Below are 16,153 nucleotides of genomic sequence, written 5' to 3'. Positions count from 1 at the left end.
TATACATATGAAAGAGAGAGACACGAGAAAGTTTCAATCGAATATCCACACGCGAGTTTATCAAATTGACGACTTTAATTCGATGGCATTTACGTTATATTCTAGCGCGTGGCTTTAGATTTGTTTACAAATAACCGTTAAACGGATAATAATGTGAAATATATATTTGAAATATTTTTTTCCTATTGATTTATCTTGTCGATTATTGAACGATAATTGGATTATTGCTCGAATATCAAATAATTCATATATCTAAATATGTTATAAGACATTAATATATCGTTGTATAAATATAATTCAATGAAAATTATATCGTATAACGAATAAACTTCATAAATATTTGAAAACATACTTTAGAGAATATTATTGAATAAAAGTATAGAATTAAAAATCGTTCCTTTAAACGTTGACCGGTCTCTTTGGTGCGGGTAAGCTTTGAAAATTCAGGAAACCCGTGGAAGCATAGTAACCGTTAAGGTAGAAGGTTGCCAATGTCGCGTGGATGCCTTTGAATACGTGCACGGAAAGGATTTTGCGCCTGAAGCGAATCCTTCGGATTTGAGGTAATAGACGAAGGGTAGGTAGCGAGGTAGGAAGGTACGTAGATGGGTAGACAGAGACGTGTAGACACTGGGAAAGAGGGAAAGAGGGAAAGAGAGATTGTATGTGTGTGTGTGCGTGTGTATGAGAAAGAGAGAAGGAGATGGATAGATATCTGGATAGATGGATAGAGAGAAGAGGCAAGCAAGGTCTCTTAAGAGAAGCCGACTACTAGCGATACCAATATGTATGTCCGTCGTCGTTAGTGACGTTCACTGGATGAGCGAACATCCAGAGAGACGATCTCGAAGCTTGGTACTCTCTTGACTCAATGCCCAGAGGCTTCAAGGATATGAGACTCTCCTGGCCGCAGGATTCTCTTGCTGAAGTCACCCATAGGATCGTCTCGATGGAACATGTCCGCCATCCGTAAAGCGTATTGACGAGCGGAGAACGACGTTCCAATGCATACACACACACACATACACATACATTGACATATATAGATATGTGTGTCCTATACACACACTGTCTCTTCCTAGATTTCTCATATCGGCAAAAACGGATCTTGCCCGGATATTTACGTATAAATGTATGTATGTACATATGTGAGTATGTGTGTGTGTGGGTTGGTAGACTATGTGGATGTGTTTGGGTGAGTTCAAATCTCGAGACGCTACCAGAATCGTATCGTATAGGTTTATATATATATGTATATGTGAACTAGTGTACACATATATACACCTATTTCTCTTTCTCTTTCTCTCTCTTTATCTATCTGTCTTTTTTATTCATAGATGGAATTACGTCATGTTAGAAGACAGGGTAAAGTAGAAATAGGATGGGTCAAGACGTTCCTATCGCTTCGGATGATTTCGAAAGGATTAAAGCCCTGTCGCTACCACTTTCATCTCGTTTGAAGAAATAGAGAGGGAAAGAGGGTTGGGTTATATTAAAGGATACGAGAAAGAAAGAAAGAATGAGAAAGAGAGAGAGAGAGAGAGAGAAAGATAGTGAGGTTCTACTTTTCTCCGACACTTTTACAACAGACTTTGGAATACTTAATTAACGTCGCTCGTCTTCTAACAAGACGTAGAAGAGCTTCGAAACGTTTTCATTAATGACAGGGTTTTCTCGCTGATGGTTAAGTCGAATGATGGCACATGCTCGAACGCGTCGATCAAACCCCCTCTCGAATTTAGGACGATCGTTGAATATTCTCGCGAAGATAAAAAAAGAAAAAGGAGAGAGACAGAGAAAGAGAGAGAGAGAGAGAGAGAGAGGGAAAAAGAAAAAAAAAGGGAATCGATTAGAATTTATCGAAGAACGTCGATGTTACTTTTTAAAACCATCACAATTTCATGATTATTTTTCACGAATTTTCGATATAGATAATAAAGTACGATAAAAAATTAATAAAATGAATTAAAAAACAAATGAACGGAAGAAAATTTTTATCGACGAATAATCTTATATCTATAATTTATTTTCGTGATTCTCGATCTAAAAACAAAACAAAACAAAAAAGAAGAACAAAAAGAAACATACGGAGAAAAGTTTTTCGAAGAAGTTGTTGTACGTGAAAATCTTATGAATTTCTAACTAATGTACTCTGAAAAAAAAACAAACTAAAAAAAAAGTAATAGAAGAAAATAAAACGTAAAAACAGGATACACATTTTATCGAGAGAGGGGTGAAAAATTTGAGAGTAAACACTTGGAGAGAAAAATCTTCAATCTCCATTGAGAGTCGAGTCTAAAAGAAAGATGGAGGACAGGAGAGAAGTGGAAACGGGTGGAGAATCGTTTGTGTGGGTGCAGCAAAAGAAAAGGGATGTAGAAAAGATTTGGGGAGGTAGAAGGACTGGCAGGAAGAAAAGGGAGGAAGAACGAGAAGACAGACAGACAGACAGACAGGCAGACAGAACAAAAGAGAGAAAGAGAAAGAGGGGGAAAGATTTATCTATATGTATATAAAGAAAGAAATCTAGAAAGAGAGGGCGAGTAGGGTTGGTTGGTGTTGTGGAAGGAACGACGACGTGTCGTAGGGAGAAGGAGGAGGAGGAGGAGGAGGAGGAGGAGAAAGGGAATGGGGAAGAGGGTTGGACTTGGAGAGAGAGAAAAGTGTGTCTCTGTGGCACAAGGGGTGCGTCAGGGTTTCTCGCGACCTCCTATCCCTCTACCAGTCACTCAGGCCTGCCCACGTCGCTGAGACGTGCGGTAGGTTAGGGTTGTCTGGAAAGGGCGGCGTAAGAGAAGGGAGTGTGAGAGAGAAAGAGAGAGAGAGTTTTACGACCCTCGTGGATGGAAGCTCCCCGCCAAACGTTGCGGAGCGCCGCGAGAGAACCCCTCCGTCACCCTCACCCTTTTCATCCTCTTCACCCTTCTCCACATCCTCCTCCTCCTCCTCCACCTCACCCTACGTTCTCGACACTGAGCGTTCCATTGGGGTAGGTTCCGCTGGCCCCATTATTATGTCGTGCACCGGCCCGACCAGGAGGGCGCGGTTAAATCCGGATGAATGCGAACGGACGCTGAATGCCTCTCGACGAATGCCACAAGCCTTCTCGGATCAACCATGTACGAGAACGTTTTACTCTCTCTCTCTCTCTTTCTATCTCTATCCTGTATCTCTCTTTCTCGGAGGACGGCTCTCGTTTTCGATGCAAAACTCTACAACATACTCTTATGATGGCGAACGTTAGGTTGAAAGCATCTTTTCAAAATGTCTTTCATTTTCTTCAATGACCGAAGCGCGACAACTCTATGCACAACATATTCACGTCGATTTTTCTTTTTTTTAGGGGGTCGGATATAGAGCTTTCTCCATTTCTTTCTATTTTTTTTCTTCTTCTTCTCATATACATTCCGTGCATAAAACACCAGCAAAAACTTCGATCTTCAAGATTTCGCAAATATGCATATTACGTTCGTGTACGTTTGTGTTGTATGTGCGTGCGCGTATTTTGGACGTCTTCGTCGGATCATCATCAGGACAATGAAGTGCAACGAAAGTCTGATAGAACTGATGGAGGTAAAAGAGGTGGAGAAAGAAGCAAAGAGGGGTGAAGAGGAGACAGTTGGGGTTTCGAAGTGGGGGGTGGTTTGGAACGGGGGTAGAAAACTCCCACCGGTAACGAGACGAGGAACAACGAATTCCAATGCGGAGTGATACACGGCCCTGGCCCGACGCCAGGGTTTACGCTGCAAAATTGCACTTCCACCTCGGCGCCCCGTCCTTCTCTTTCCCCTCTCTCTCTCTCTCTCTCTTTATCACCCTCGTCGTTTCGACCCTTTTCTCTTTCCCTCTCTTTCTATCTATCTATCTATCTAGCCATTCTCATCCTACTCTTTCTCTCTTTTTCTCTTTCCCTCTCTCTCTCTCTCTCTCTCTCTTACGAGCGCCGCATCGACTCCTCGATAATGCAACTCGCCGCGATTTTGCTTGTCTTCGCGACTGACGTTCCACGTTTTGCTCTACAACCTCTCTCTCTCTTCCTCCCTCCCCCCTTCCTTTACCCCCCCCCCCCCTCTACGCCTCTCACTATTTCCTAGTACGATGCTGCTTTTGCAACTGTGTTGAGTTTCCACCAACTTTACGTGCTTGTCGTCCTACAATTGATAGGAGGTACAAATCTGGACGTTTAAAAAAAAAAAAAATAGAAAGAGAGAAAGAGAGAAAGAGAAAGAGAGTAAAAAGAAGAAAACGAAATGTAACGAATTCAATCTAGACCAACTGAACTAAAGCTATCATCTTGATTGAATTTCAAAGGGGTGTTGGTATACGCCAGACACGAACAATACATCGACGCATACTTGTTTGATTAATTACGATATAATAAATTAAATGAAAATCTATTTCGACGAAACGATTTACCTTATTTTAGAAAACCCTGCACGTTTGTTGACAATCGTTTTTTCTTTTTTTTTTCTTATATTATAATTAAAAAAGGCAATAGAAATTATAAATGTCATTTGTCGAAGAAGAAACATTTACCAGATTTATTTCCTTATTTTTTTTAAATAAATAAATAAAAAAGAAATGTACGTGCGTGTGTGTGTGTGTGTGTGAATTTGAGGAGGAAAAAAGTAGGGAATATTTATGTTTAACGGACCAATAGGATTTCTTTCAATAATTTCTCAAAGATATCACGCAGAAAGCTTGGGCGAGAAAACTCCCATCATCATTGCTCGTATCCTTAACAAGAAGGCGGAGTAAAATGATTCTGTGGGGGTTGAACGTTTCCCCTTCGCTTATAAGTTTACTTTATGCCATGTGGCAGCAGTACAGAACGGAGAGAGCGAGAGAAAGATGGAAAGAGAAAGAAAGAAAACACCCTATAAGAGTTCTGCGAGCGCCATTTTAAAAATGGCAGAAGATTCCAATGGTTTTACGTTTGTACGCGCTCGTAAGATAATCGAAGCTATAGAAAAAAAGTAATTGGCAAAATTTCGGATCGCGAAAAACAAAATCAAAGAAAGTATCGAGATCGTGTCTTAAAAAAAGAAAAAAAGAAGAAAAATATATCAATAACAAAAAGTAAGAACAACGTAGAGACAACAATAAATTTGGATATTACGATGACTGTGAACCCTTAAAATATCATTTACGAAAGAAAATAATACATGAGATAAGAAAATCTTATTTGTCAATAGAACATTACGTCACGTTAAAAGTTAAGTTGGCAATAAAGTATTTGCGAGCGAGAGAGAAGGAAGTACTCGCAGTTAACCTACGTAAAAGAGAAAGGTAGTTGTTGGGAGAGGTTAGGGGAAAGGAGAGGGGCTTATGCAAATGCAGAAGGAGTCTTCTTGGCCCTCCGAACTCGGAAAGAGAAAAAGAGAAAGATAGAGGGAAACAGAGAAAGAGAAAGAGAGAGAGAGAGAGAGGAAGATAGAGACAGACAGAAGAGCCAACACGCGTTCCTGACCCGGTGCTGTCACGACTTTAGAACAATGGCGTCGATATACATGTCTCATTTATATACACGTATTCCTCGATACGGTACGCTCTCGGATAGGAAGATCCTCGTGCACGAGGACGAGTCCCGAAGGAGGATATCCTCCTTTTACAACTCCTTGCTCTGATAAAATCCTTCCAATGGAAATCAATTCCAGTGAGAGAAAGAGAGAAAGTGATAGAGAGGGATAGAGATATAGAAACGGTGAAGCTAAGCTGGATCATTTATATTGTCATCATTTATATTGTTATCATTTATATTGTTTTACCATGAGTAGAGTATCACGACTATCCTGTCGTAAGACCAATTAACGTTCCTAATTAATCATCGATTTAAATCATCCAACAAATATCACTCCGCATTCATTCTATTTGTAAGGTTACTGACCTCTCTCTCTCTCTCTTTCTTTTATCTGAGATATAGTAAAAGAAACGAAATATATATAGGGATGAAATTTAATACGATTAAATATATGTATACGCGAAAATAATAATTATAAAACATTCAACAATGATTTTCAGAAATCGATTAAGTACTCTTTCTTGAGATTACTTAAAGAAATTAATTTATACAAATTACAAATTACTCTAAATTGTCTCGAAAATAAAAAGAAAAATAAAAACAAAATAGAAATAATCTATAAATAATTCAAACAATCTATAATTATTTTTTTCAATCCGTTTATCTTCTCCCTCAAATATTGAAATGATATATCCAATTATCAATCACATCGATTACACATATTACCGAAACATCGATGAAAAATAAAAAAGGACAAATAAAAATCAAATATAAAAATTAACGGAGAGAAGAAAATTGTGGTAAAAATATTTTGTTCTTAGTTCAACGTAAGAAAAGAAGGGTAGGTATTGATTCTCGTCGATGTTGCGGAGGGGTTTGGTAAAGGAACGAAAGAAGGGTAAGGGAAGGGAAGGGATGAAGAGGGAGGAAGAAGGATATGCATTTTGCTCGAAGGCAGAAGAAAAAGAGAAGTAGAAGTAGAAGAAGAAGACTGTGGGAGGGTAAGAAAAGTTGGTTAGAGCGAGGAGGGGGGAGTGGGGAGGGGGAGGGAGTGAACGGGGGGGACGGAAGGGTGGTGCTTGGTCCTCGTTTTACGACACCTAGCAAACTGGAACGTGCGACCAGCTTATTATAAGTCAAGCGAAGAAGACCATCTCTCTCTCTCTCTCTCTCTCTCTCATTTCGTTTATCTATCTCCTTCTCTCTATCCGTGAAAACTTTATGTTTTCGGAAGGTAGAAGAGGGAAAGGAAGGGTTTCTGGGACAAGGGACTCTCGAGTAAACTCGATCTTCATCGAACTATCCTTCAACCCTCCTGTTCCTCTTCTTTTTTTTTTTTATCTTTTTCTTTATTTTCTTTTAGGTTTCTCCCTCTCTTTCCTCTTCCTTTTCCATATCCCGCCTTTCTCTTACTTCTTCGTCGGTTGATAGTTAACGAACCTGGAAAGAGTGAAATTGGGGAGAGACTCGGTAGTTGAGAAAGAGAAAGAAAATTTTCAACGATTCTCCTCTTTACGAATTTAATAACTGAAAAAGGGAAAGAGGGGGGGGGAAGGGGAGAGGGAGGAGTACGACGACCTGGGTACTAAGAAGTAAAAACGGATGGAAAGTTTGACTTGCTTCGTGAAACTGCTCCTATTATTTAACCTTCTTTTTATGATATCTTTGTTATACCAGAAAGAAAGAAAGAAAGAAAGAAAGAGAGAGAGAGAGAGAAAAAGTGAGAGATAGGTTTATATAAATCAATTCATATTTTGTAAAATCAGAAAAAAAAACAAATACAATGAGGGAGAAATCAAATCTGGTTTTCTCTAAACGAGGATAAAAAATATAATAATAATAATAAGAAGAAGAAGAGAGAAGAAGAAAAAGAAGGAGGAAAATAAGCTGAATCAGAGGTAAAAGATGAAGAAAGAGAAGAAAAACTAAAAGAGGGGGAAGAGGGAGAGGTGGAAGAAGAGGGTGAAGGAAACACAGGACTCGCACGTATCGTCGCAGCGATTCAATAGTCGACGTGCAAACGTTTCGAAAAGGGAGGCTTCTCGTACGTACGCGAACGAGAAGAAGAAGGTGGTGGAGAATGAGAATCAGAAGAAGAAGAAGAAGAAGAAGAAGAGGAGATAGAGAACGGAGGAGTTCAAATGGTTGGGCCGTGGTCCAAGGAGATATATAGAGGGGTAATTTATTAGGCCGGAGGCGTGCTTCTACAGAACCACCACCACCACCACCACACCACCACCACCACTACCACTACTACTACTACCATTACTATCAACGGGAGCAACCTTAGGTACGATGGTTTAGACTTTAGAAACGTCAGGGTTGCCTCGAGACGATTCTGAATGCGAACGAAGATACAACGTTGAGTTTCTCACTCTCTCTTTCTCTCTCTCTCTCTATCTTTCTCTCTCTTTCTGTGCTTGCTTGCTTGCTTGCTTGCTGGTAGGTACAGATCTCGTTACGTGCGAGAGTTCACAGGTCACGCGAGAATCGTGAACCTTGCACGTAAGAAAGATAGAAGATGTGTGTATATATATACGTGAAAGAAAGAGAGAGAGAGAGAGAGTGTAACGATAAGTCGTCTCCACTCTCTCCTTTATCTTCGCATTAATAATCCCCGAGAGCACAGGCCTCCTACCTCGAATGTTCCTCTTCTTCCTCCCCCATCCTCCTACTCTTTCTCCTCATTCTTCTCCTCCTCTTTCTCATCCTCCTCCTATTCGATATTTTTACGACTACTCGCGACTATGGTTTTTGCAAATGTGCCAGAAAAGGTCGCTCCTTCTTACTTCTTCGCTGAAGAAGAAGAAGAGAGAGAGGGATATAATGGCTCGATCTGATGGAAAAGAATGAATTAGAAGGTAAAGATAATGTTTTAGGTTTAAATCGAGGATTATAATTGTAAGAAAATAATAATTATTTTTTTTCGAAGATATTTTCTTCATTTTATTTTATTAATACGTTTTATTTAACTTTTTTTTCTTTTTCTTTTAAATAAAAGTAAGTTGGTTTGCGACCGATAAAGGAATAATTGTTTTTATATTATACTCGAAACTTTTCAATCGACCCACTTACAAGAGTCTTTATTAATGTTCGCGTAACTTTCTAACTAAAAAGACGTATTATTTGTGTCGCTCAATATTTCTTTTCCTATATATTATTTTTATTTCTTTTGATTAAATATTTCTTCGAATTAACTGATCTACATAATTTACCATCGAATTATATAAAAAGAAACGGTAATAGAAAATTTTATCTTGAATATAGACAAATCGTACGAGTTTTATTAAAAAAAAGATAACTAAAATAATTAAATAAAGAAAAGTATATGAAACAACAGAAAAAAAATATATATATATATATATTATTACATAATATAATTAAAAAAAATAAATAATTAATATAATAATATAATTAAAAAAATAAAATAATTAAAAAATTATGTAAAATATATATATATATTACATAAGTGATATTGTACACACATTAATCCTTTGAAATGGATATTTGCGAGAAGTCGACAACGCGCGTGTAAGTAAATACACACATACACACTTTTTTGTATGGTTTAACATATTTTCGTCGTTCGTGTCACCTCTCTCTCTCTCTCTCTCTCTCTCTCCTTTTCTTTATCTCTATCTTTCAGAGTCTCTTTATCTCTTATGTACGTACTTTAAATCCTCGAAGTGTCGTCTTTCTTACTTTCCTACTTCATCCTTCTTGACGGCAGATTTATGCGTGTACGCGCGGTTACGCAACGAATCGTGTGCGCTGTTCTTATGCACAAGCGCACATCTTATGCTTTCGACCTCGACGTATGCATGCATGTATGCACCTATATACATACAAATATAAATATATATATGTATATAGAAGTATATAAGTATAATACTTGGATGATAGTGGAGTAGTAAGGAATAGGGAGTATACTAACGTCTCTTACGTAATATTATGCGGGACGATATCTACCATAACGTAGACGATACTTTCTTACGCTTGAAATGCGGGATAAACTTGAAGAAATATCAAGCTGTATCGGCTAGATTTTCTATCTCTTTTTCTATCTCGATCTATCTATCTTTCTCAGTTTTGCACTTCTCCTACTTCCCAAATCACCCGCTAGAAAAATATTCCTTCTTTACAGTAGGAAAAAAAAAAAAAACTATGATATTCTCTCTTTCTCTATCCCCATCTTCTTCTTGTTTTCTCTTCTTCCGTAAAATTCTCCACTCCCTTTGTTTCCTTTCCTACCATTCTATCTTTCTCTCTCACACACATATACACATATGTGTATGTGTAGGTATAGGTATGGGTTGCGTAAGCATAATACAAAAGACGAGCTTCTTCTATCTCTATCATTCCTCCCCTTAACCCTCTCTCTCTTTCCCTATATCTATCTCTTTCTATCATTCGCTTGCTTTATATTTCTTTCTTTTTCTTTCTCGTTGGTTGGAACTTCGAAGAAGATGCGAGCCGCGTATTCGTAGCAACGAGTCTGAGAATTGCTACGAAAGTACCATTCTTCTTTTCTTCGCTCATATCGGACGATATCACACGGACCAGGAATGATTATTTCTTCTCTTGGCCTTACGTGCCTCTTTTTCAAAAGGTTGCGTCCCGATTCCGTCCCGTTTCCGTCCTGGTTTCGTCCCGTTCTGTTCTGTTTTGCTCTGTTCTGTTCTGGTAGTTCGCATTCTGGAAACATTTCTTCCAACTCGGAGTAAGTATTCTTACACGCGATGACGGAAATGAAAAGATGAGAGAGAAAGATAGATGGGATGTGTAAAATCGTGAGATTTTCCTCCTACGAATGTAAAAATATCTCGCATTAGAAGTTACCTTCTTCGAAATCTTATATTTAAATTAGTTAATCTATAAAATAAAAATATATTTTATTATATATCGAAAGATAAAACAGATATTGTACTTTATTTGTTTAATCATATGTTTTCACACGAAATCCGGTCGTTTAAATTATTTATTTAATTAATATATATATATAATATATTATTGTGGGATGCTAGCACCTCCAGGCCAAACACTTAAGTAGGCGTTCGTGAGGAGATTGAACGGTGGGCCCTGGATAGCTCAATTGGTTAAAGAGCAGTCGCCCGGAAAGCGGAAGATCCGGGTTCGAGTCCCGGTCCAGTCTGTCCAACGGCCCAATTTTTTCACGAATCCTACATTATTATATATATTATTATATATAAATATATATATAATATTTAATTATTTATTAAATTAAATTGTGTTAAATTTGATAAAAAAAATATACGTGTTTTATTCGAAATTAAAGTACAATATTATCTTTGTACGTGTGTGTTTTTTTAAATATACACGATCATTAAATAATTTATTTAGCGTTATATTTAACACACAAAAAGAAAGATGAAACATGAGTCGAGAATTAGAATGATTAATTTACCAACCTGAAAAAAGAACACACAGACAAAAAAGAGGATGAAATAATTTAAATAAAAATGTACAATTGGTAGGAAAAGTTTGATTTTCCTTTGACGTGCGTATTGTCGCGTAAAGACAGTCATTAAATAATTTATTTAGTAGTATACTTGGAAAAGAGAAGGATCGAGAATTCAGGATCGGACAATCAGGAAACGTAAAGGCTAGCAGCGCCTACATTCGTGGAATCTTACTCTTTCAGTATAATCGTAAATATATCTATATATATACATACATATATGTACATATAAAACGTTTCAAGGCACATCCACCTAATCGGCATTACCTAACCTCGGAGATTTACGTGATCGTCTCCCGCTTTTACGAGAGTACGTGTATATATTCTCTTTCTCTTTCTCTTTCTTTTTCTTTTTATCTCACTATCTTTATCTTACTTTAACAGAAAATACAACGTTACAAAACAAGTTGCAAATACTATCCACACACATATCAACTCATCTACTTAAAATCAATTAATCTAATGTTCACCTACGAATAAACAGTTTATCTGCAACACACACACACATACACATACATATATGCACATCACATTTGTACAAAAGTATTTAAAAAAAAAAAACTTTATAATTCCGTATTTATGGCACGATAATCTGATCAGTATAATTCCATTGAAAATGGTCAATTGTATCTATTAGAAAATTTCCTCGTTGATGACGATGACTTTTCGATTTTACAACGATTACGAGAGTCTTGTTACGTGCCAATGGTTTCTGGTTTCTCTTATTAATGATCCATAATGATTAAACTAATCGATTGGATCATGAATGTACATGAATTTTAAAAAGAATACAATCCGATTGGATTCATTTCTATTCTCTTTCCCGTATACTTTTTATTTCTTTTCTTTTTTTTTCTACCTAACATATTTTTATTTATTTTATCTAACTATTTATATCCTTCTTTCTCTTGTGATTACTTGAAAGAAGATTTGAAACGATAACGTTCTCTTAACTATACACTTACGTCATGTGTGTGTGTATATATGTATATCATATGTAGATTTTATATATAAATGAATGTCAATTGTGTGTGTGTGTGTGTGTGCCCGATTTTGAACGATCATTACAGAACTCTATCGTCGGCTCGTTAAAGATAAAAAGGAAGCTGCTGGTTAACTGAAAATATCAAAATTTTCCGATGTTCTCTTTACTATATTTTCTTTTTCTATCTCATTCTCTGTCTCTCTCTCTCTCTCTTTTTTCGGATATAACATTAAAAAGAGATATGAAGTAAAAACCGATCAGTTTTTAGCGATTATCTTTTCTTTATTTCCTCCGATCCACACATAACTCCTATATCGCGTATATTAAATTATCAAATTATCAAGTTCCATTTAACGTTTACAAAATTGTCTCTCTTTTGAAAAAATTTACGTTTAAAATAAAATTATGCGAATCTTTTTTCTTCTTACGAAACTTCAGTATAATGATAAAACAATATCTCTGTGAAATAATAATCACAATTATAGCTTATAAGTGTTCGATAAATTGCAATTGAAAAAAGAATTATCAAAATAATTAGATAAATTAAATATCCAATCTCTCTCGTCATTAAATTAAAATCGTCGATCGAAATGTGATATACGAGGACGGGTTGAATAATTTCAATTTTTGCGATTAAAAATATGAATGTGAATTTGATCGAAAAAGAAATGAAAAATGAAAAAAAAAAAACAATCAAATTCTTTCCATGAACTTTTCGATTCGTTATTCAAATTGTTCCACATTAAAATACGAAAATAAATAATTACGAATACTTAATTTAGTTAATTCTAAACACGAAACGAAGAAAAAAGATAAGTAAATGTATTTCGTATAAAAAAGTATAGAAAAAGTACCGAAATCGGCGCCAATGCATACACCTGTGCATAGGAGTGCCGCGTAAAGTGCAACCGCACGATTCGCGCCGAAGCACTCGGTTATCCTTTCGAAAAGGACTATGAAGAGTAAAGGAAGAAAAGAAGAAGAAGAAGAAGATAGTAGGATGGGGAGAGGGGGGAGTAGAGGGAGGTACTACAGGGGGGGAGGGGAGAAATCGTTGCTGAGGATTACCCGTTAGCCCAGCTCGGCATAAACGTCGAACCACTTTATTCGGCGTCGGTAACTAGACTTGCTTCGTACCAGCTAGGGTAGGAGTGCGAGAAAGATAAAAGATATAGGAAAGCGTATATAACCGAACAGAGAGAGAGAGAGAGAGAGAGAGAGAAGAAGAAGCTTCTGGCATTGGTGTTGCTACTCGTCCTAGTGGTTGCGTTGAAAGAGGAGAAAAGACAGAAGAACAGAGAAAGAAGGAGAGAGAGAGAGAGAGAAGGTGAGAGTGGTGGAACAGAGGGGGAGGAGGAGTAGGAGGAGGAGGATAGTCGTCGTACGGATGGACGGTGCTGAAGGTGGTTCGCTAATGTCACGCCGCGTTCCTAGAACCCTCCGCACGCTGAAATTAGATTACCGCGAGATTGCTGCCCTTCTCTTCTCAACCCTCCCCCCCGTCAGCCCCCCCCTCTTCACTACCACCGTCTCCTTCTCTTCCTCTTTCTCTCATCTTCCGGTTTCCGCTGCTGCTTTCTCTCTTCCTCCTCCTCCTTCTCAATCTCCTCGTCCTTGTCCTCATCCTCATCCTCTTATGTTAGTCGCGTTGTTCCCAGAGTCCTTCTCTCCTTCGCATCGTCACGAAGAACGAAACCTACCCGGTGGGCTCCTTTTATTGTCTTTCTCTTTCTATCTATATGTCTCTTCGTATCTCTCTCTCTCTCTCTTTCAATGTGTATGAATATGTGTATACGAGTAGCTTTGTACTCTTATATACGTATGTGTTTGTATTTGTGTTTGGTATGAGCACAAACAGCAGCTAACGAGAATACTGTTTTGGTGGCTTGAAACCATCCACTATGCCTACGCGTGTGTTTAACAGAGACAGAAAGTAAGATTTAATGTAAGAGAATGTGAGAGAGAGAGTGAGAGAGAAAGAGATAATGCGTGAGAGTGCGTCAAAGTATAAGTGTTCGTATCACCTACGCAGCTTATGGCATGCAGGATGGAAAGGTACGATACTGCACGCTATTTCTACGAACTCGTCTCGACTCTCAATCCTCTTCGCACGCATGCACGCACGCACGAATACACGCACGCACGCACGCACGCACGCACGCATGCACGCATGCATTCGCGAAGAAAGGAAAAGGACTGATCGGATAGGCAGATGTTGTTTAGCAATCGACATGCACGCACGCACGCACGCACGCATACATTTTATACACGCACGTTTAAGTTTTTGTAGGTTGGTTTTTTTTGGTTTTATTTAGTTAACCAACCTACTGATTTTGATCCATTACTTCTTTCTTTCACTCTCTAATTATCTTCTTCTTCTTCTTCTTCATCATCTACTTCTTCTTCTTCTTCTTCTTCTTGTTCGTTTATATAAATTTATTTTTTTCTTGGAATTATCGATTGTTTTCTTCGGGAGGATTTTGATGCAATTACGTAAGTATATATTATTTACTTGTTAATGATTAGATATAAATGCAAAAAGTTTACGGGGAGTTGTAAAAGAGTGTCGATGAAATATTTTGAAAAAAAAAAAAGAAGAAGAAGTTCGAAGTAATCAGCGCGAATGGTGAGAGCTAATTGATATATTTCTAACGATGGAATTCTATTGACCTAGTTTTCTAACAACTCTCGATATTTGATGGGATGCTTGAAGAATATTTTAAGAAAGAAATCAATTCTTTTTTTTTTTATATACTCTTAACTTATTTAATAGTATAATGATGAATAAATCAACAAAGAAAACCACATACATAATTATCGTGTTAATTAAGATTCCGACAATTTTAAAAAAAAAAAAAAAAATAGAAAAGAAATCGATTACCAAATTGAAAATATAATAATATATTTTTTTATTTAATAATAATAATAATACAAATAAAGGAACACGTTATTTTATATAATTTACGATTTTCAACAATTGTAAAAAAAATATAATAATCTAAACCAATCAAAATAAAAGCAAAAACTGTACAATTAATTTTCCACTAGCCAATCTAAAACATTTATCTAAACTTGTTAGAATAGAATTAGAAGAAAATTAGTTTCTTCTTTCCGTCGAATAAAAAGAAGTTGAAGAAGAAGAAGTTGAAGAAGATAATGATGAAGAATAAGAAGAAGAAGAAGAAGACTCGATAGAAGCGGGTTAACGTTTTGCGGTAAATTCTGCGGTGGAAGCGCCCAGCATCCGGGACGAACTATTAATTTCCTTTCGGTCTCACCGATTTCCGCGGGCACCCACCCGCCGCGTAATCTTCTTCGCTGATTCGACGAAAATTCAATGCTGAACTTAACGCGGTAAACGCGCCACGGGAGATTTATTTACGCGATCTCACTCGATCCTTATCACCAAAACGGATATCCGTTTTGGACTTGTTTACTTATTTGCTTGCTCGCTTCCTTATTTCCTTATTTCTATGCCCATTTCGTCAAATATTATTCAATCGAATTATTGCGACACTACGAAATTCTATTACGATCTGATTATCCTTCATTTAGTACGATTCGTAAAGTTTTATAAATGAATAACATTGCGTACGTGTTAGAAGAAATTTTTATACACACACACACACACATAGTAGAGGTTATAGGTATCGACGAATGAAAAATGATTTCATTGGATTATATTAAATACAGATAAAATAACTAATGAATATATATAGTAACATTTAGAAATTAATAAAAATACTTTTGTACATTTTTATCAAGCTTTCAAAAGCAGGATTAGCAAACAGTACTATACGCAATGCGTTAAAGTTTCCTACAAACAAAAAAATATTAATTTCTTTTTCATTTTTAAATACATCTTAGAAAAAAAAAAAATAGAAAATTATATAAAATAATAAAAAATAAATAAAAATGAATATTTAAAACAGAGAGGATAGGTGCAAATGTTTATGCGGTAAAGGTGTTGGGATGGGAAGGAAGATGAATTTACGAGGTAAAGCTTACAAGCTTCGTTTTCTAATACACGCGATCCTAAGTCGGTGTCGCTATCAACTTGGAATTCTCGTGGGGGTCTTAATAACAAAAGTTTCCACACCGTGTACGATCGGATATAGTAATGCGCACGATCTCAACGTCGTAGCAGTGTTGTCGAGCAGCGAGCGCA

At 37.0% G+C, this 16,153-nt stretch overlaps 1 protein-coding gene across 8 annotated transcripts in view; it reads right to left on the bottom strand.

Moving 5' to 3' along the window:
* LOC122520741 (transcriptional activator protein Pur-beta-B) overlaps positions 1-16,153 on the bottom strand; it is a 502,193-nt gene that overhangs the window by 106,534 nt on the left and 379,506 nt on the right. The gene's annotated exons all lie outside the window — the stretch shown is intronic.

Source organism: Polistes fuscatus, unplaced genomic scaffold, assembly GCF_010416935.1.
Source record: "Polistes fuscatus isolate 324 unplaced genomic scaffold, CU_Pfus_HIC Scaffold4, whole genome shotgun sequence".
Lineage (NCBI taxonomy): Eukaryota > Metazoa > Arthropoda > Insecta > Hymenoptera > Vespidae > Polistes > Polistes fuscatus.
This window is presented reverse-complemented; position numbering and strand designations above follow the sequence as displayed.